The 21,316-nt window shown below is 41.6% G+C and overlaps 1 protein-coding gene across 5 annotated transcripts in view; it reads right to left on the bottom strand.

The window, feature by feature from the left end:
• Positions 1 to 21,316, bottom strand: part of ARHGAP6 (Rho GTPase activating protein 6) — a 575,699-nt gene that overhangs the window by 131,928 nt on the left and 422,455 nt on the right. The window contains exon 1 of one of the 5 annotated variants that reach the window (XM_006022310.3): positions 18,004 to 18,215. The exons of the other annotated variants lie outside the window; for them this stretch is intronic. The gene's annotated coding sequence lies outside the window, so the exon portion shown is untranslated. Of the gene's footprint in view, positions 1 to 18,003; positions 18,216 to 21,316 lie in introns of those variants that run through there. 5 annotated transcript variants of the gene reach the window in all.

Below are 21,316 nucleotides of genomic sequence, written 5' to 3'. Positions count from 1 at the left end.
TATTTCAGGGCTTATCAAAAGGTACTTCTTCACAACAATCTTTTAAAATGAAAATGATTACAAAACCATGATATAGGGGTATCTATCAGCTCCTTATACAAAATATACAGGCATATCTAGTACACAAATAAATTACACTGCACATATTTAAGATATTACACACACATAACAAGAATTTGCAGCCTATTCCTTTCCCTTCTTCCTTCTCCTCTCCTCCCTCTGTTGATATTTTATGAACAGTTTATTGTCACATAGCTGGGTTGTGCAATTTCAAACTGAAGGTTTGTTATGCCACGCAAACCAAACCCAATGAGCTTAAACTCAGGCTAACCAAATGAGGTAGGTGTTGCAGAGCCCACAGTCACAACACTAGCAGAAGAATGTTTACATTTTTTTAAGAGCTGTTATCATTTACAGTTAAAAATGATCAAGAACAGACAACAAATAAGAAAACAACTGTCTATCTAACCTTTTCCCCACAAAAGAAAAAACGCTTGAAATACAGATGTATGCAACCAAATCCTTACAGGCATATCATGTCCATATGTTTTACACTTACAATTATGTAGTTACAGAAATAAAAATGCCCTCAAACACTACAATAGGTACCTTGGCATGTATCATTCTATTTATTTTTATATCTTTGTCTCTTGTAAGAGTAATACTACTAAACACCATAATATCTAAACCAGTGGCTCTCAAAATTTTTAGGGTCAAGACATCTCTCCTTAGACTCAAGGCACCACTTGGAAAATACCAGCTTCCAGTGTTCACTAGTTTTTTTACTATAGAAATATAATACAGGCATTTGCAACCAACTCAGAAAGGCTCCAACAGATCAGAGCGTTTTAACACTGGGTTTATTTTGGGAATTATGTTTGCACAACTAACAGTGTAAACATTGCAATGGTACCCTGTGGTATCCTTGAAAGATTCTCAAGGCACTTCAGGCAACTGTGATGTCCTTGTTGAGAATCACTCATCTAAATTTTGATGAATACTTTTTTGAAAATAGCATTAGTATCTATGTATGATATTTATACCCTGCTTATAACTTTGGTATCTAAGTTTATGGCAGGAACTGAAGAAAATATGATAATTTAGACACTTAGGCTTGAGACAGACATTTAAAAAGCCCAAGGTTGGAATCGATTTAAGTTACATGGTTTTCTGTAAGCAGAGTAGTTTAGATCATTTTTAAGTTTAGATCACCATTTTTAAAAGAGTCTGTGTGCACCAAGCTTCTGTTCTGTTATGGGTATAGACTGGTTTTGTGCGCTGAACTTTTGTTCTCTTATGGGTATAGACTAGTTTCCGATCACTTATACTGATAAAAAAGTAATGTCTGTACCTGGCCTTAGATTATGCTCTTAAGGACAGTCTTTTTTCTGTTTCAGTATATCACTTAGCAGAAGACGGTAATAGGAACTATTCCCATGCAAATAATAAATACTGATAAATTGGAATTGGCATAGACACATGATTCTTATTCCTTATTCTGTGAAGAGTGATGCATTCATCTTTAATGGACAGCAATGAACAAGGCTTATTTTGGCATGCACGATGGCAACTTGATACAGCACACTGTCTCCAGTTTTCCTGTTAGGACATGGATTTAGAACAGACTTACATAAGAGATTTCTCAGATCTTCAGTGCTGCTTCTTGCTGTAGGAGAATTTTATCTAAAGTCTGCATGCTTTCAAACTAAAGGTCTAATAATGCTTTGTTAGCAAGACAACAACTAACATTGGTATGGCTGAATGCAATGTGTCTGGAAAAGCTACACTCAGGGAGATAAAATAACACATGATAATAAAAATTTGGAATCATCCAATCTATTTTCTGCTCATCAAAGAAAACATTAATCTTTCACACATTGTAACTGATAAATTCTCTTCTCTGTCAATTTAACATGGATTTTATGAGGTTAACAGAACACATGACTGTAGTTAACTAAAGTATTTTGGAATATGCTTTGTTAGGCCCCATGGAATCTCCTAATCTACTATAAAAGAGAGATCCAAGAAATATTTGCTTGAAACTGTCTGTTTTATTTGGCAAATAGCTATCAAAATGTTTTCTACAGGCCAAACCAACATATACACTTTACACAATTCCTAAGCTAGCATGTTTTGCATAATGAAAGGTAAGTTAGAGGTCTCAAACTTCTACTATAATATATACTGTAAATTTATATTTCATTTATATCTATTATTTCTTCTAAGACTTCAAAATTTATCTAGTAGGTTTTTCTTTGGCTTACTGTATATTGTATACTTTAGTGCTTATGAAAGATCTAAATTTATAAGCTCTTCAGAATGAGGCAAAAATTTAATATCATGAGATAAAAGCAATTATTGTGAATGTTCCCTAAAGGTCAGTATTTTTTGTAATCAATATCTATCATAAGACATTATTACATTTTGGACTTCTGTGTCAGTATTGATCTATCTTACCTTCTCAATATGAGTAAAGATTTCACTAAAACACTATATATAAAGAATAAATAATAACTGTGTTGTGACTTGCCGGCAGCTGGCACAGTGGAGTCCTGGTGTCCTAAGGCCCTAAGCCAGTGGTTCTCAACCTTTTTAGATTCAAGGCACCCCTCAGAAAATGTCAGCTCTTAGTTTTCACTTATTTTTTAACTACAGAAAATAGAACAATTCTTCTGCTGCAAAGAACTCAGAAATGCTACAACATGTCAGAAGGGTTTTAATGCTATGGCTTCCTATGTGAAATCACTGAGTTTATCTCATGAATTGTATAAAGGTGTTTGCATACCTAACTATACTAATATCATGTGGCATCCCACAGCATGCTTAAAAAGATTTCACGGCACTCTTGTCAAGAATGATTTCCCTAGGCACTATGGTTGTGCGAGCACTGGAGACAGAACAGGTAGAAGTCAGAACCTAGAAAATGTAATTGTTCGCACAGTACTGAAGGGAAGGGAGGTTTTATGGTTAAGGCACTGCCCTCAGGTTCATGATTTGGATTCAGCTGCTGTCTTAGCCACAGAGTTCCTTGTGTATTTTGTGGAAGTTACTTAATCAAGCCATGTCTCTATTCCCCAGTTGTATAATGGGATAATAATACTTCCTTTATCCCAGACTCTGTCTGTCTGGCCTATATAAATTTCAAATTCTGCAGGCTAAGGGCTCTAACAATGTACATGCATAGTGTATCTCATCTAAGACCTAAGCTAGTATAACACATAACCTATTCTACTATAACACAAAAACAAAGTACAGACCTGTACTAGGATCATAATACAAATACATGAATAGTAATAAGAAAAATAGACCATGTTCTTCTCACACTGCCCATGAAAAACATCACATCTTCTATGAAGGAGGAAACTCTACCTTGGTGGTCATACAAGTGGAAGTCTGCTGTGCAAGGAGGGAACTAGATGCTGGGCATTGAGGGAGAGCACACTGTACTTGGCACAGCTTTGGGAGACTCTCCTGTGCCACAGAGCATTGGGTATAGGCTGGCCAGAATAACTTGCTCTTCCCAGTTCAAAATTTATGCAAGGTTACCGAGTGGAAATGTAACCTTGGTGAGGATCAAGGGTAGGGTGACCGTATGTCCCACTTTAGCCAGGACACTCTAGGATTCCATAACTTGGTCCCAGCTGGTTGGTCAAAAGCCCTGAGCAGGAGTCTAGCAGGGAGGCAGAGCAGCACGGTGTGCCAGTCAGGTGGCTGGGCAGGCATCACTGCTCTTGTGCAGGAGCAAGGACATGCCACATACAGGTGTGGTGGCACCTGCTCCAGTCCACCTGCCTTGCTCCTGCACAGGAGCAGCGGTACCTGCCCAGCCACCTGCTCATGCTACTCTGCCTCCCCACTGGACTAGCCCATGGTTTTGACCAACCGGCCAGGACTGGCCTACAGAATCCTGAAGTGTCCTGGCCGAACTGGGATGAATAGTCAACCTACTCCAGGGAGGACTCCTGAAGAGTATTTTTCTGAGTATCTAAACTACTCACTTTTGAAAATGTATTCATGCACATGTACTGCCACACACATACATCACTGCTTTGCTCGTTAGATTGCAGCATGGCATGAAGTGAACTCAGAACTTTCCAAATTCCAAGAAAGATATAGTCCTTCTCCCCACAAAATATTCTATCCAAAAAAGGTGATGTGGTGGAAAAAACAAGTACAACACAGAACACATCTTGTTAATTAAATTATATCATTTAAAAATTAAGGAAAAACCATACTAAAACCTTGCCCTTGTAACTTCTGTCAATTAATCACCTCTCTCATTCAGCAGTCCTCTCAGCTTCTATTATATTTTTCTCATTGCCCTCCTGCTAACATCTTTTTTCCTCCACAAAAATGAGCAGTTTACTTATCACATAAATAACTGAAATACCAGAACAGATGACTTAGTCATTAAGGGGAAGATTTGTGCCTTTGAAAATCTTCCCACCCTTTCCAAGCTCCTTGTAAATATCATTCAAATTCTGAGCATAATCTCATAGTAAGAAACCATTGCTGGTTTTTAAAAAATATGTTTTTGGCTAATTTCTATTATGGCCTATATTTCCAAAAGAATGTAAGTGAAAATCAGTGGGATTTAGGAAATAGTTACTGTAAAAATTTCCCCCCTGTATTTTTAAACCTAAACAAAATCAGTGTAGACAATCAAACAGCCCACATTCTCACTTTTAAATTCTTCAAAAATCCAGAATCAGGACTTAAATTTAATGATGTGCCCAGCACTCTGTAAAAATTGTGGTTTTTACAAAAGATGGTGGTGGTTGGAGACTCCCTTCTGCAGGTGATGGAGGTATCCATCTGCCAGCCTGACCTGTTGTCTCAGCAAATCTGCTGCTTGCTTGGAGCTGAGATGTCATGGAGGGATTACCGAGACTCATCCGGCCCCCTTGGTAGATGACTACCTCATAGGCAAGTCTACATGCCACCCCATGGCAACGTAGCAGTGCGCTAGGCCGTTGCAGGGCATGCTACAGTGACGTAGTGATCACATGGGTGTATATTTCCAAAAGGAAGTACTAAAGCATGGCACTGTAGCAACGTCATACAGCAGCATGTAGACATGCCCCATGCTGCTCAGCCATGTGGGCACCAATGATGCTGTCAAGGACGACTCTGAGCAGATCAAAAGTTACTGCAGGGCTCTGGGTGCAATGGTGAAGGGCAGAGAGGCTCAGGTGGTGTTCTCCTCGATCCTTCTGGTCGAGGGGAAGGGCCTGGGCAAGAGCAGACACATCCTACAGATCAATGCATGGCTGTGCAGATTGTGCTGCCAGCACGGCTTTGGCTTCTTTGCCTACAGGATGTTTTTTCCAAGAAAAAGGATTGCTGGTGAGGCATGGGATCCATCTGACAAAGAAAGGGAAGAGCATCTTCACAGACAGACTTGCTAACCTAGTGAGAGGGCTTTAAACTAGGTTTGCCAGGGTATGGAAACAAAAGCCCTAAGGTAAGTGGGGAAGCAGGTGACCTGGAGGAAGCACAAGCAGGAGTGGGCAACAGGGGAAAAAGTAAGGCAATTGGCTAGTTACTTCAGGTGTGTGTACATGAATGCACGGAGCCTAGGAAACAAGCAGGAGGATCTGGAAGTCCTCAAACAGTTCCAGAACTACGATGTGATTGGAATAACAGACTTGGTGAGACACCTTGCATGACTGAAGCACTGTCATGGATGAGTACAAACTGTTCAGAAAGGACAGGCAGAGGAGAAGAGGAGGAGGAATTCCACTTCAGGTAAAAAAATCTGTATGATTGCTCAGCTCTAGTATGAAACTGGAGTCTCTGGGTCAGGGTCACAGGAGAGAGCAACAAGGATGATGATGTGGTGGGTGTGTGCTGTAGTAGACCACCAAACCAGGAGGATGAGGTGGATGAGGCTTTCTTCAAACAGCTACCAGAAGTTTCCTGATCACAGGCCCTGCTTCTCATGGGGGACTTCAATCACCCTGTCATCTGCTGAGAGGGCAATACAGCAGTGCACAAGCAATCCAGGAAGTTTTGAAGAGTGCTGGGGACAACTTCCAGGTACAAGTATTGGAAAGGCCAACTAGGGGCCATGCTCTTCTTGACTTGCTGCTCACAAATAGGGAAGAATTGGTGGGGAATGTAATAATGGATGGCAGCTTGGGCAGCAGTGACCACGAGGTGATTAAGTTCAGGATCCTGATGAAAGGAAGGAAGGAGAGCAGCAGAATAAGGACCCTGGACTTCAGAAAAGCAGAATCAGGGAACTGGTGGGCAGGATCCCCTGGGAGGCCTGTCTGAGGGGAAAAAGAATCCAGGACAGCTGTGGGTTATAGTGGACAATAAGCTGAATATAAGCCAAAAATGTGCCCTTGTTGCAAAGAAGGGTAAGGGCATACTGGGCTATATTAGGAAGAGCATTACCAGCAGATCAAGGGAAGTGAGGCACTACTGAGGCCACATCCTTAGAGATTTTTAAGATCCAGCTAGACAAAGCCTTGGGATAGCCCTATATTTGGGAATGGTCCTGTTTTAGCAGAGGGTGGAACTAGCTGATGTCCTAAGGTGCTTTCCAACCTATGTGCACTTTTACACATGCTCCATGTGTTCTGATTGGAATGTGTCAGAGCAGATTCAATTCATCTTGATTCAGAACACTCCAGCATGCTGCAGTGTCTCATGCATTCAGCATTCCTGTGCATTTGAAAATGGTAGCAGGGGCACTTTAATGAAAGCTTGTCACACGAGCTTTATTAAAGGCCCCCCCACCACCACTTTGAAATGCAGGATGCTAAACTCATGAGATGCTGCCCGTGTTTTGATTAGAGCAGCTCCTATGTACAGGCAGCCTATGGAAAACATGACACATAACAGATATAGTATTACATAGTTTTAACTTTCTTTGCTTAATTTCTTCTGTAATTTTCAGGAAACTAAGTATACAATTGCCACTTTGTAAAACTTTCATTTACATTGGTAATTTATTTCAACTCTAAAATTATTTCCAGATTTCTCAACCAGAGGCACTTTAGATTCTGTCAGTTTATATTCCCATAACACAGTTTTCCTGTCTGTACCTCTAATCTCTCCCTTCCTTGCTTTCCAGTTATTGCAATTTGTATTCAGCAATAAAACCAACTAAAGGAAAGCTACTAGTTCCTGTAAATATATAGTCCTACAGAATTAACAGAATGATAAGCAGGAAAAAAGAGGGGAATTAAGAAAAAAGTGAAAAGTAAATAGCACTAAATGACCATTATGGCTGTAAATGACTAAAGGGGGAAATCCTTTGTTCCACTGAGTACCTAAAACTGTCTTAGATGATTTTGGGGGGATTTGTAACTACCCAATATGAGGTAGTTACTTGCAGGTAATAATGTGGAGCAGCTTGTTTATGGCCCCCGGCACATGTCACATTTAAGTCACGATAAACCAGTCAGAAGTTATACATTTAAGTCATGATAAATCACATCTTAAATTGTTAATTGCTATACATTATTAAAATACGTACTAACTTTGTGGCTGGTTCCTTTCATGCCATTAATAAAATGTGTGGCCAGGCTGGGACTCCCAGCTGTGGAAGCACATGGTGCGTTCCCCGGTATGCACCCCTGGGTGGGAGCCCCATTAGCTGATGTGATTCTCAGCCACAGGAACTTGCTGGTGCAGGAGTCCAGAATCATAAACCCAGGCTTCCCCTGTACCGGTAATAAGGTGTGATTGGATCTGATGCTGGATGCTACAATTACATGTCCTGCCACATAAGGGTGGAATGGCAGGAAACATGTTTGTGGGGATTCCACATCAGGAGCCATCACTCCTTCATCTACATGTCTGCCAGGGGCCTAGGTCACACTTTTCTAGCTCCCCCTAGAAAATAGCGTCAAACATCAAGTGTTCCCTGCCAACAGGGTAGCCTCTAGGTATCCTTATAAATTAATGCAACCCATTTAGGGTATGAACAAACATATATTTGATGCCATTTCAAAAGGCTAGCTGCTGATTAGGAGCAGGCAGCAATTGTTAAGTTCTAACAGTTAAGTGTACATAAGCCAGGATATAAACGTAGCATGACTACTCCAGTTTAACCTTGAATAACACGGCAATGCTGTTTTAAAGGTGGAGCTCTTTTGCTACATTGCTGTTGTTCCCGGCTTCGACACATGTAACTGTTAAAACATAACAGCTGCTCTGCACTCCAACTTTCCCTTTTGAAATAGCTCCAAATGCTTACTCTTGGGAGTACTGAAGACGTTCTAGTCTTTGTTGGGAGCCCCAGTGGTGTCTGACAGCATGGCGGATTAAGGAATGATAGCAAGCAAAAGATAAAAATTCAGAAATGTATACTCAGAATAAACTTTAATAACAAGATATATATAGGAGAACTCAGCTGTATGTGTCTCAGAAACATCCATAATAAAGTCTGAACACCAAGCCAATTACACAACAGGAAATGCTGATTTTACTAACTATTTCAACCCACCGAGCAAAATCCTGGCCCCAGTGCCATGAATGGCAAAATTCACAGGGTGTTCTCAATGGGGTCATCATTCCATCCACAACATTTAATATAATGACAAAAATGCCCATGCAGTGCATGTTCCCTAAAAGTCAGGATCTTTGCAAACAATACCTATTGTATGATTTTAATACATTTTGGACCTCTGTGCCAAAACTGATTATTATCACCCTCTGAATATGAAGAAATATTTTACTAAAGTATTGTATTTATGCAGTGAATAATAAACTATGCATTAAATCAAGGAAATCTGTTAGTATTGGCAAGAGACTGGACTGTATAAAGTATTCTCTTAGTTGTTAGTTGGTTTACATAGTAATTAACTTTTATGTGGCAATTCCTAGGCAGACATATACTCATTTACTCTCAGCTATCTGTCTTTCTTGCAAACAACCCTGTGATTGCCAAGTGGAATTGGATGAATACAGGATACACGTTGCTAAGTTCTGTATAACAAGGCAAGACTAGTAGGATACTGGACAGCTGGCATCATCCACAAGGGAGACTGAATTCACACCCACACCAGAGAAATATTACTTAGGAAAATGACATGAATTAGCCCTCAGCAAATAATAATAACAAAAAAAAAATGGTTAGTGACTACCAGTTATCAGGAAAATAAAGCTCTACTAACATTACTATGAAATAAAGAGTGGCTATGGGTCGGAGCATTTTCTTACAGGGCACTATAAGTAGAGTAGAGAAAGGGAAGGGGAAAAGATCTTACAGTGTTCCTATCTTATTTCTTCACATGATTTCAAGATTAAAACATTTGCAACACAAGGGCAATTATGGGTTGAATCCCTCATAGAGAAGTCTTTTTAACAAGCCTTTAGATTTCCAAAAAGAAGTCTATAACAGAGCTGTTGTTTGTGTAAAATAAGCACAATATGAATCATTTAGATCAGGGGTGGCCATGAATGTCATCATTTAGATCAGCAAGCATGTCACAAGTGGCATGGGTAACCTCTGTATGTACCACATAACACAGGGGTGTCCAACCTTTTTGAATGTGGGGCCAGATCACGAACTTTTTATCACCCAGTGGGCTGGTGAGCCATATTCAAAGACCTCACAGGAAAAGGCATCACATCAGGAAGATGTCACGTGACCTTTGACACCAATGAAGTTGCAGGAAGTGACAATTAAATGGGTCTGGAAATGTGGTTTAAAATCCATATTTTGCCTACCCCTGATCTAGGCATAGCTATGCCTATGTTCTACTATGGGTACTTCTCATGCTTCTGGGCTTTGCTGGTTGCCCCCAACACCACCCTTCCCTTTTCTGCTATATGTGCTAGGGTGTTTTTAAGTCTTCCTCAGAGGTACTGGGTGTTGGCTACAGCCGAGGCTAGGGACTTTGACTGAGGTGTGCCAATGCTCCTTTTGGGACCAAATCCAGAGGATTTTGGATAGAGGGTTATGTCCAGAGGTAGGCAACCCTTTCCATGGGTGCCAGAGCATAGCACACAAAGGCATTTTGCTTGGCACGTGTGCCTCGGGGCAGACTTCAGGGAAAGGGCCAGAGATGTGCTGCCACAACAACGATAGAGCCCCTTGTGGCTCCCCCGCTGTCTGCCACTGGCACGCCAACATTTTATAAGTCAAGGCTGCGGGTGTTTTTGGCACTGCCCAAAAAGCGTTGCCGAGCCCAGGTCTTGCCCCTCTGCTCGGGGTCCCACTGATCGCCAAATTTGGGGTCAGGAAGGAATTTTACCCCATGGTCAGATTAGAGCACACTGTGGAGGTTTTTGCCTTCCTTTGTAATGCTCCAGCACCTGGCTTCTGGGATGTGGGCACAGCCCACTCCCAGGAGAGAAGACCAGGCTTTGAGGTTAAAGCCTCAGCCCCAGGAGATGGGGGTCAGAGCTGAGCCTCCCTCCCCTGTGAAAGGCAAGGACCACCCCCCCCACACACACACACAGGTGCTGGGAGACCACAGTCACCGGCCCAGCCCCGGTGGAAGCACCATCTTCCTGCCCCAACCCCGGCCCGGCCCGGCCCGGCACTACCTGTGGCACCCTGGCCGGGCAGGAGGCAGCAGAGGCAGATGACGAGGGCAAGCCCGGCCACCATGCTGCTTCCGCGGGTCCGCATCACCGCGCTGCGCCAGGCTGGAGGGAGCTGGAGCCGGGGCCGGGCGGCACCTCAGGGTGCAGTGAATGCAGGCTCTGCCCAAGCCTGGGGCTGCCCCGCATGGCGTGGCCAATGCCGACAGCCCAGTGGGAGGAGGCACCTGCCCGAGCCGCTCCGCCTCCGCCAGCTCCACAATCCGGGGCTGGGCGGCCAAGCTGGGCTGCCTCTCGCTTGTGGGCGGGGAGTGACAAGTTGCTCAGGCCGGGAAGCGGTGGCTTCCCCACGTGGTGCTGGGGACGGGAGGAGGCGGGCCAGGTCTGCACAGGCCAGCAGAAGTGGCGGCGGAGCCATGTGCCACTCGGGAGGGGATGAGAGCCTGGTCCCCCGCGGGAGGGGAGGAGCCTAGCTGAAGCGGCAGGGGCTCAGCTGCATTTTCCCCCTGCCTAAGTGCAGCTGAGCCCCCTGCTGCTCCAGCTGGGCTAATCCGGTCCCAAGAAGCACATGGCTACTCCTCTTCCCACATGCACCATGTCAGCAACGTCAAGCTGACACGGTGCGTCTTGGAACCTTGTCCCTTCCCCAGCCCTTCAGCAGCCATTAGGAAGTTGCTGAGGGGCTGGGGGAGGGACAAGGGGCAGGAACGAAAGTAACCCATGTTTACTTTCGTTTCCTGTCGCAGCACCACGGGCCATAGAAAATGCCTTGGCAGGCTGCATGGCGGCCCATGGGCCATACGTTGGACAAGCCTGACACAGCAGATCAAGAAGGTGGCAAGCAGCACAGTGGCAGATAGGGCAAGAGGCTTAAAGCAGGGCAGCAGATTGGGATTGGAAAGGGGATCGTACTACTCAGGGAGGGCACAAGGGTTAATTTGCGGCACTCCTGTCAAAAAGGTTGGCCCATGCTAATTTAGATCATTAAGACCTCTCAAGACTCCGTTGGAGTGTCCAAATATTTGTGTTCACAGAATCCAATATTTATAGCATGCAATATTGATTTATAATGATACATCAAGATACCAAACTAAATTCACCACCACCAACTCAGCCAGTTAAATCCATTAACATAGAAGGGAGAATTCATGCCACTGGAGGGCTTTGCCCTGCTAATCCTTATTCTCTGAGCCTCTCTCGGAAAGATGTCATTAATGCTTTCTGGTATGTCCAAGCACATACATAATCTGAGGAGATTTCTGGTAGGCCTGAAATGGAAATTGATTAAAATTGAAAACTGCAAGGGAAAATATATACAATGAAAAAAGAAAGTAGGAGAATGTATAAGATTTCTCATTTGAAGCGTGGCTGTTAGGAATGGAAATGCTTCATTAGGTTCACATCTACTGTTTGATGCAGGGCCAGGGCAGGGTGAGAACAGGGCCACACAGATGTCATACTGCCACCGCTTGCCACCCGCCTGCTCCACATCCAGCCACTTGTCATTCCCCGTCAGCCCCACGGCATCCAGCTGCTTGCCACCCCCTCCCGCTCCCACCCTCAGCATTCAGCTGCTCACCACCCACTCCCCCCTCCCCACACTTGGCGTCTAGCCGCTCACTACTCCCCCCGACCCAAGGGTACACTTATTAAAAAGGGGGCTGCTGGGAGTACACTTATTAAAAACGGTTGAAACCCCCTGCCCTAACCATTAATCAGAGCCAGTCTCCTTGTTTATTTTCTTCCTGACCTCCTGATTCTTGCACTCTTGGCTTCCAGCAGAGAATCCAGTGAGGGTGCACTGTTGTGCTTGCATCCCACTTTGATTTCTGCTCCACCCAAAGTTTAAAGCTAACTGCCTGACAGCAGCAGCAGCATTTTTAGTCAGGAAATGCTGAAGGAGTTAACTGACTTCATGGTTATTGTAATCTACCCCATCCCTTCTAAACTCTATTCCACAGGTGCAAACTTCCCCCTCATCTTTTTAATGGTCAAGCAATCGAGTTATACTTTGTTCTGCAATTCTGCTGTTAGCTGCCGCAATTCTAATGAAGCTCCTATTTCACAGCCCTGCAGGTTGTTTTTAATTCATTCCAATGAAGTTATATTTCTTTTTGATTCAATTTTAAACTTAATAATACAGCCCTAGGACCCTAGCATATTAATAAAGCTTCTAGTTTATTTTTAACAGGAAAGAAATACATGTTGTTTTATATGTGATGATGCACCTCATCTGCACCCCCCGCCCCACCTTTTTAAAATTCTAGCTCCACCCATGTCGCCTTCCCAATGGCTCAGCTTCCCCAGGATGGGTGAAAGTGCCTGGTGAATAGCACATTCTCCTGCAAGGTGGTAGATATGGGTTTGAATTCATTCAGGCTGAGGAGAGCCTATGTCTTCCAATTCTAGGGCAAGTGCTTTAATGAGTAGGTTGCTGGGGAAAAGGTACACACTACCATCATCAGTCATGAAACGTCTGTCATCAGAAACATCATATGATCTCATAAATGCAACTAGGTATGGTGAATCACAAGTAAAGCACAGTATGTAATGGACAGCTTGAGAGGGGCAGGAATTCAGACAGTCCCCATGGAGTCATCTTTCCTATGGCTACCTGTAAAAACCAGTAAGCTTTCTGAATCATGTTTTGGAGGTGCACACCATTTCCTTCTCTCTGCATAGAATGCTTATAAACAAATATGAACCATTCTCAGGTATCTCTGAAGTCTCTCCATTGCCTCTGTGGGGATGCTAAATGCCTAACCTAGTTATTTGCAAACTTCCCCTGGAGGAGGGTACTCAACATTTTGACACGGTGCTACCAAGGTTTAGGCACATACTCAAAAAATGTGAATTGTGCCCCATGTGTGGATAATATAAAGGTAATGTACTTATATTGTGACCCAATACCATGTGTAGTGTAGGGGTACTCACAAAGATTTGATTCAATAACAAGTTACAGGATAACTTCAACAAAAGCTGTGGGAAGTTAGGAATGATCTCCAATTCTATTCTATTCTAATATTTGATAGAAAGATTAAAAAAAAGGCAACGTGTAAGTATGCAGAATTATCAGTTCCCATGTGTTCAGGTTCAAACTCTTCTCTGCAATCAGGAGAGTTAGAATTTTACCTTAAAAATAGGAAAGTCCCATGCCCCATGTAACCCTGTGACTTTGGGAGAGAAACACCCAATATTGCGAAGCTTCCAATAAAACTGCAGGATCTCACTGCATTGTTCACTGTTCATTAGGGCTAGGCACAGACATTCAAAAAGCCTGAGGCAGAATCGCTCAAACCTAAATGAGTTTCTGTAAGCACCCTAGGTTAGGTCAGGAGTGAATAAAACAGAAGTTTGTCCTTGGAGCAGGGGGAAGAAAGGGGGGGGGGGGCATGCAGGCTGCCCCCATTGGGTAGAAGGGGGGGGGGGGGCATGCAGGCTGCCTCCATTGGCTGAGGCCAGCAGGTTGAGGGCACTTGACCACACCTCCCAGTTTGATATGTGGCCTCCCTGGGCTGCCAGAGATTGCTGACAGCAAGTGCCCCTCTCCCCCTTCCCCATCAGTAGTCAATGACCAGCACCTCCAGTCCAGTCTGCCCTCTGTTACTGTGAGAACTTGTGGGGGGGCATGGGGTCCCTAGGTGGGTGTGCAGGAGCCCTCTCAGGGACCCCCATACTCCCCTATATGCTGGATTCCCGTGCCCCTCCTGAGAGCCAGCACATCACCAGGGAGCTGGACACAGCTGAGTGCTCCTCCCCACCCTCCCCTGTCATCAGTCTGGCACTGTGATGACTCGGCTCTGTGAGAGCTGGAGGCAGGACCAGAGCAGCCAAGCATAGGGTGGGGTTACCGGCAGCCCACAAAGGCACCAGGGATGCAAGCAGACAGTGACATAACTTGATACGTGAACAAACTTGGTACCAAAGTTTGATTTATCAGTCTAACCTAGATAGATTAAGTCTGATACCATGTCGATCCAGGTCTATCTTAGACCAAGATCTGCCATTTTGTGCTCCAAACTGCTGTTCTCTTACAGGTATACACCAGTTTCCAACCACCTAAACCAGAAAAAGTATAATGGTTGTACCTGGCCCAAATTAAAGCTATATTATTCATATCTAATGCTTTATGATATGCCCTAATCATATCTCTTGCCTTACCCATAATGATACAATACAAAGTCACTTAGCTTCTAGCATACTATGAATCTTATAATTCAATGTAAACTACTCTTAGTACTTGAAGTCAGTTCACCATGTTCAAAACAACTTTTTCAGTGAAATCTGATCCTACTTATACAAAAAGACCTTTGAATAGAGATAAAAAGTATTTGTTGGCAAAATAAAAATAAAGGGTGGTGCTCAAAATTATGTCCCCACTACTTATTTCCATCCTGGACCCGAGAAAACATTTCAAGAAAGCAGCAATTTTGACATAAATGTTTTGTTGAAAATATTTCAAGCACCTTTATAATCAGGGATCCTGTTTTTTTCTGATAAAAAAATCCCCAATTTTTAGGTTAAAAAGGTAACCCCAAATCCACATTTTTTCTGTGATTAAAATGAAATGCCACTAATACATAAATATATATATACAGTATTGTTTCACTTTGATCATGGAAAAATGTGGATTTGGGATTCCTTTTTTTAACCCGAAAATTGGGGATTTTTTTTTGTCAGAAGAAAACAGGATCCCTGTTTATAATATCCCATTATTACGGGATATCTATTCCTTCCAGACTGGATTTCCAGAACATACACTGAATGTGACTAACCTCACAGACAATCTAGAAACTTCTGCTTGAACACTGCTAGCAGAAGTTGGTCTGTACTGCTTCTTGTAGAGTGAATATTATATCAGTGTACTCGACAGGCTGCACTAGATTTTAGCTGGTTTCCAAGTGCCGGTGAATACCTTCAACTCTGCAAAGATCTTACATTTTGCCTTCCTTGTTGCAAGGTCTGTCTATTGTGTCAGGTTTCATCTGTGCTGAGAGAAGGATGGGTTTTGTGTGACCTTTTAAAAAAACAATAAGGAGAGTTTTCTTTTGATTCCATTTGATTTTGCTTTCTGAGTCACTTGCGTTCCAACTGTTTCAGTACTGATGAACAGTATACCTAGAGGTGGTGACAAGCACATTTCATGCATCTGAAAAATAAATACATACCTCTAGTTGATTATGAATTTTGAGGTCACTTACTGCATAACTGCTCCTCCCATTCATCTTCATTTCACAGTTCTAGCACCCATTCTAAGTTTACAGTCTCGCACATTACATATAACTCATACCTCACATGTCGATTTAAAGTGTCCAGGACCCTTGGATAACTCAAAACTATGACACTGAGTCAGCTGCAGCCTTTTGGCAATGACCCAGTATTTCCCATATGTTCTACTTAGCATATTCCAGTTCCCACCCACCGTAGCACCTTTCTTAATGACTAGGTTGCCCTGCAGAGACCAATCTTGCAGGGAAGCTAAACTGGAAAAGCATAATAGCGGGCACATCTACATGTGTACTAAATGTGCCATAATTATGTTATATTATTACAGGTACTAAACTTAATGTGTGGTAGTTGGCGCTACTGTGCACTAGCGCCGGCACATATCTTTTAAGTGGCACTATTGTGCAGTAGACTAATTCTCCTGTACATTAGCACAGCTTTCACCATGACACACTAATGCACAGGAGAATTAGTCTACTGTGCTTTTAGCATCTCAGGTAGATGCACCCAGTGATCCTTAGTGCAACTTTACTGAATAGAGAGTAAAAGGTGATGTGCCCTACTTCTGGCTTGTCAGTTTATTTACATACTAAATCACCACTGTTTCCTTATGGGAAATTTCCTTTTCAGTTGATTTAGCCTGTGCTTTGGGACCATGCAACTCTTAAAAAAGGCTACCAGTTAGGTAGACTATACATCTCGGTTTGGCCAGGACAGTCCTAGATTTGGAGGCCAATTCTGGCCATGCAAGTGAAAATTAAAATGAAAATCTGGGGCTTGGGGTGGGTAGGCATGAGCTGTGAAATAGGAAGTCCTAGCAGACAGCAAAACTGCCCTAAAACCATTTCCTTTGATTAGTGGAATGACCATTAAAAAAAGGAGATGACTGTTGCCACAGGCTATAATCAAGAGTTATGGAATCATAAAAAGTACAGACATATATAAGATTATTTTAAATCTATATATGTAGTGCAGTACAGAACAAGGGGTCATTAAATGGCCCCTTAGCTGCCCAAATAGTAATACCATAGCTGCACTGGGCCACCCTGCCCCTGCCTCTGCCTGTAGCAGCATCACTGACTAAAATATTGTATTCACACAATTCTACATCCTGATGCAATCCTTATCAATCCTTATGATGTCAAATGTCAGAATGGGGCTCCCTAAATCTGTTTCTTTGCACTAGATGGTGCTTAACTCTTTTGAAAAAGACATGATACCAGATAGATGAGTCAGTATATGAAAACCTGCTCTGACACTAAATCAACACAGTGCTACTGGAAGCTGTCTCCGTTCTGTATTAAGTAAGAAGGCCTGTTAAAAATGCTCATTAAACAGCAGCATTAAAATGTGAAGATCAAAATTGGTTATTAAAATAAACAAAAAATAACATATCAGCATGAAATATACAAGAGGGACCTTCTGTAAGCTACCTCCCTAGAATGAAATACCCCAAGTCCAATCTGCACACCTGCCAGCTGATCTGCAATTTCATTCTTTGTTTTAAACAGTGCATTTATTTTGGACAGGAAGAGGGAAAAATAGCCCATAAAGTTCCCACTGTTATGAAAAACAGAAACAATTGCTAGAGTTACAAGCTCCTCATGGACTGAGCCAGCACATGAACAGTTCTTATTCTGTGCTACAGTTCAATGCAGCTAACTGGAACATAGAGGCATTTTAGCTAGATCTATAAAATACAACTCTTACAGAAGGTTTGCTTTTTTGGTTTTGGGTTTTTTTTTTTTCCAAAACTGAATGTATGCAGTTATACATGTCATACAATCTGTTTTCAAGCAGACTTATCAATGGCATACTTTGGCTCACAGCTACCAAAGACTGGGGCCACAGACCCTTCACACACTTAAAGAAAATGATAAACATATTGCAGACTTCAAAGTAACCTACCATCTAATTAAGTTGATTTTTTAAATGGCTTAATTGTGCAGTTTAGTTTAATTATGCAATACCACTGCTCATTACATAGGTTTTGCTCAGCTCTATCTAGTTAAGCAAACATGCAAGATCATGAAACCAGTCTCAAAATAAAGGGTCTTTGAGAGCTTTCAATTTGTTGAATTCAGAGCCTGCTAAGTGGCAGTCACGGACTAAAGGCCAATTTTTTTCTTACTGAGCAAAAAGTATTTTGTTTTTCTGAAATTCAGCTAAAACAGGTACAAATTAAAACACAGTAAATTATCAGATTCAGCTCAAACACTCCATTACTGGTATCTCTCCCACACGATGCATATACATATTTTGTTTGCTTACCCATTAACTAAATTCTGTTGTGTCTCCAGTGTCCCTTGTATTTTGATCAAAACAGACTTGGAATAAGAACGCAAAGTCCAACTTAGAATTTTTATAAAAATTTTAAAAAAGAAGCGCTAAAGTCATAATAATGTAATTTTCCTGAAATTATATATCAAATGTCTGAGAAACAGATCAGCTGGAACAGCTGTATCTCCCATGATACCTTTTTTGCCAGAGACTTCTACTGTCATGAATCTGAAGGAAAAAAAAAAGATCTTTTCATTTCATTGCTTCGAAGTGAGCTCAGAGAGTTCAGTATTGCTGAAAGCTTTGTAATAAAGTGACTGTACGGGTATGTGTGGGGGCGGGGAGAAAGGAGGAGGGAGTGAGAATGAGGGAGAGATGCAAACAAACTGTAACTGGATTCCTTGCTTTTTATTTCAATGGGATTGTTTTGAAGAAACACAAGGATTGGTTAAAAAGGGGCATGTCTCCAGAAAAAAAAATCCATCTTCTATACAGCTATACAAACTCATAGCTGGACAGTAACTGTGTAAACTTTCCTTATTAGGAATAGCCAAAGGAATGTTGAAAGCATCTGGTAATATCCCTTAGAGCATGGTAAGACACTGTTGACGTTCTTCTTGACCTTCCATGCTGTTAGTTGTTTTTTTTTAATTATTTTTAAGCTTCCCTGCAAAACCTAAATATTTTATACTTTTTGCTTAAAAAAAACAAAAAAAACCCAAAACGCTGATAAAGTCTCCATTACTCACAATCTATGAGTGCAATGCTGTCATCTACAACACAGGGGTGGAAAGATTAATAAGTCTTATTAAAAACAAACTCTGAGTCACCAATTACATCGATCATGGTTCTGTTCCACATGAGAATTTAACATATCACCACTCTAAATAGCATCCTTGTTTCTCAACTGATACAGTTTTGTACTTCATCAGATTGCTCCCACAACACACAGAAAGGGAAGATTCCAGTTCACAAGGGAAGGAGGAGACTATGTAATAACATGCCTATTTGGTTTGGCACTCTGTGTACTTCTATCCATGGCTAGGCCAAATAGTGGTTGATAAGTCTGATACAGCCTTGGCTGACAGAGCTAGTAAAGGCTTTCTGGATAAGTTTCAGAGGTTCCACATGTGATCCCTCCTACTAACAACCAGTTCATTAGTACTGCTTGTTGATATATATATATATATATATATATGCATCTACACTTTACTGGTATTGAAATAAAGGTTGTTCCTATGTTTCCTAATCAAGTTCAGTACCCCACTCAAACAAAGTGAGTGTGCTGCCTGCCCCTGATCTAATCTGCCACATGCCACACACAGAAGGTGCCTATGCCTCTTGTGGCATGTTTGTCAAAGTCAGCCACCTCTGTGCTAGAGGATGCACCACAGTTACTAAAGCAATAGAGAACATGCACATATGTGAATACCTAGATCTGCTTTCTGTAAGGAAAGTCTAGCACACAACATTATAGATTCAAAACATATTATTATTGTTATTACTATTATTAGTAGTAGTAATAATAATAATAATAGTAATAATAATAACAAACAAACTAGTGCTGGCCATATCTCTTTTTAAGTTTGTTGGAAAATAATACTGGATGGTCACTACACACATCCTGAGTCTTGACAGGAGAGCGGTTTCAGCTTTTCACTATGCCTTCTGAAGCATGAATTCCAGTTCTGCTTGGACATATACCAAAAACTGCCCCAAGACAACCCAGATGTCAACAGGTACCTGATCATTTGGCTGTGTGTCAAGGGTGCCTGAACTGTGCTGACCACTTCACTTTCTCCTGTGCTGTTGGCCACAGAAACTACACTAGCCCAATGGGTTGTTAGCTCAGAAGGACCCCTGAATATGTTGATTCTGCTAGGAGACAGAGAAAAATGAGAACACAGAACCCTCATGGAAAACTTTTGAAGTGGTTCACTGGTACAAAAACACATGAGCACTTTTGCATGCATATTTCCAAACTGAGCCTTTTAAGTCAACCCCGCTGAACGAAAGGGCAAGTGGTTAGGCTGGTCCTTTCCACAAAGTGCTGAAAAAAGGAGAATCTTAGTCTTGATGCCTAAACCCAAGACACAAACATAAATAATCTTAAGGGCAGACTGAAAACCTATTTTTAGATAAAACAAGCTTTCTGATTTTCTCCTCTGGTTCCCCCTTCTACAGTTTGGTTTTGTTGTTATGCCTGCCAAGTGCTTCCTGATCTTTTTTAACATTTCTATTAGCAAAGTAACTCTACTTCATATTTTTCATACCCTTCATATTCTAATTAAAATACGTGTTCATCAGCAGAAAGACCTATATGAACCTCTTCATGTTTTTCTTTCCATTCTGGATTTAGTACGGAAAAAGATTAGTGAAAAGAAGAAATCATCAGCATGGATTTTAATAGATTGTGTTAGTCTCTTGCTAAAAATAGGCATATATAGGGAACTGAAAAGCTTTGGTTACAATGGCCTTATAAAATCAACAGTGATTTGGAATAACAAAAAGTTTGTGTCCTGCAGTACACACAATACAATGCCACAGCAAGGTTTCAAAACTTTTGTCCATGCCTAATTACATCAAGAGCTTATAATAATTCAGAACAACTCAAAATTGCTATTAATAAATAGACTAAAATCTAATGGTTTTGGAGAGTATTAAGTATATATTTCTCATCAGAATCATAACCTTTATTATTCTAGAGGACATTAACTTATTTTATACCACTGAGATGTATAAGTGAATATCTTATAATGTTATAATATATTCTATGTACAGTAAACCCAGTAATAAAGTCTGCATTTTAAAGTATGTTATTTGTAGTATATAAACTACTACCACTTTAGTTACACCATGTCTTTAGTGAGCTGTGAATACATTTTAGCTACACTGACAGCCCCTTTTATGGAAGTTCCAGGCACACGATTCCATGCATATGGCTTGCATTCTGTGGTCGTTTGCCCAAGTAATTTATAGCATGCCTAAGTGTGATTAATATTATAACATACATAGCAATTTTGGTTTATAAATGTAGTTTCTGCAAAATAAAATATCAGGCTGAATTTTCTGTCAGTGTATATTGGCATACCCTTATTATCTTCAATTGGTCTATGACACTTCATCCTAGCTAATGACCTGATCATTTTTTCCAGAACCAGAGAATCCCAAGCTTGAAATTAATATAAAATAAAGATCCAAAAGCCTTTACTGAAACTTGAAAAATTCAGCAACAGCATCCCATTCTACAAATGGAACAGAACAATGAACCTCAGATACCAGAACTGATTTCTAAGACTAGGGA

This window comes from Alligator sinensis, unplaced genomic scaffold (genome assembly GCF_000455745.1).
Source record: "Alligator sinensis unplaced genomic scaffold, ASM45574v1 scaffold312_1, whole genome shotgun sequence".
Classification (NCBI taxonomy): domain Eukaryota; kingdom Metazoa; phylum Chordata; order Crocodylia; family Alligatoridae; genus Alligator; species Alligator sinensis.
Note: the sequence above shows the minus strand (reverse complement) of the source record. Positions and strands in the feature narration are given on the sequence as shown.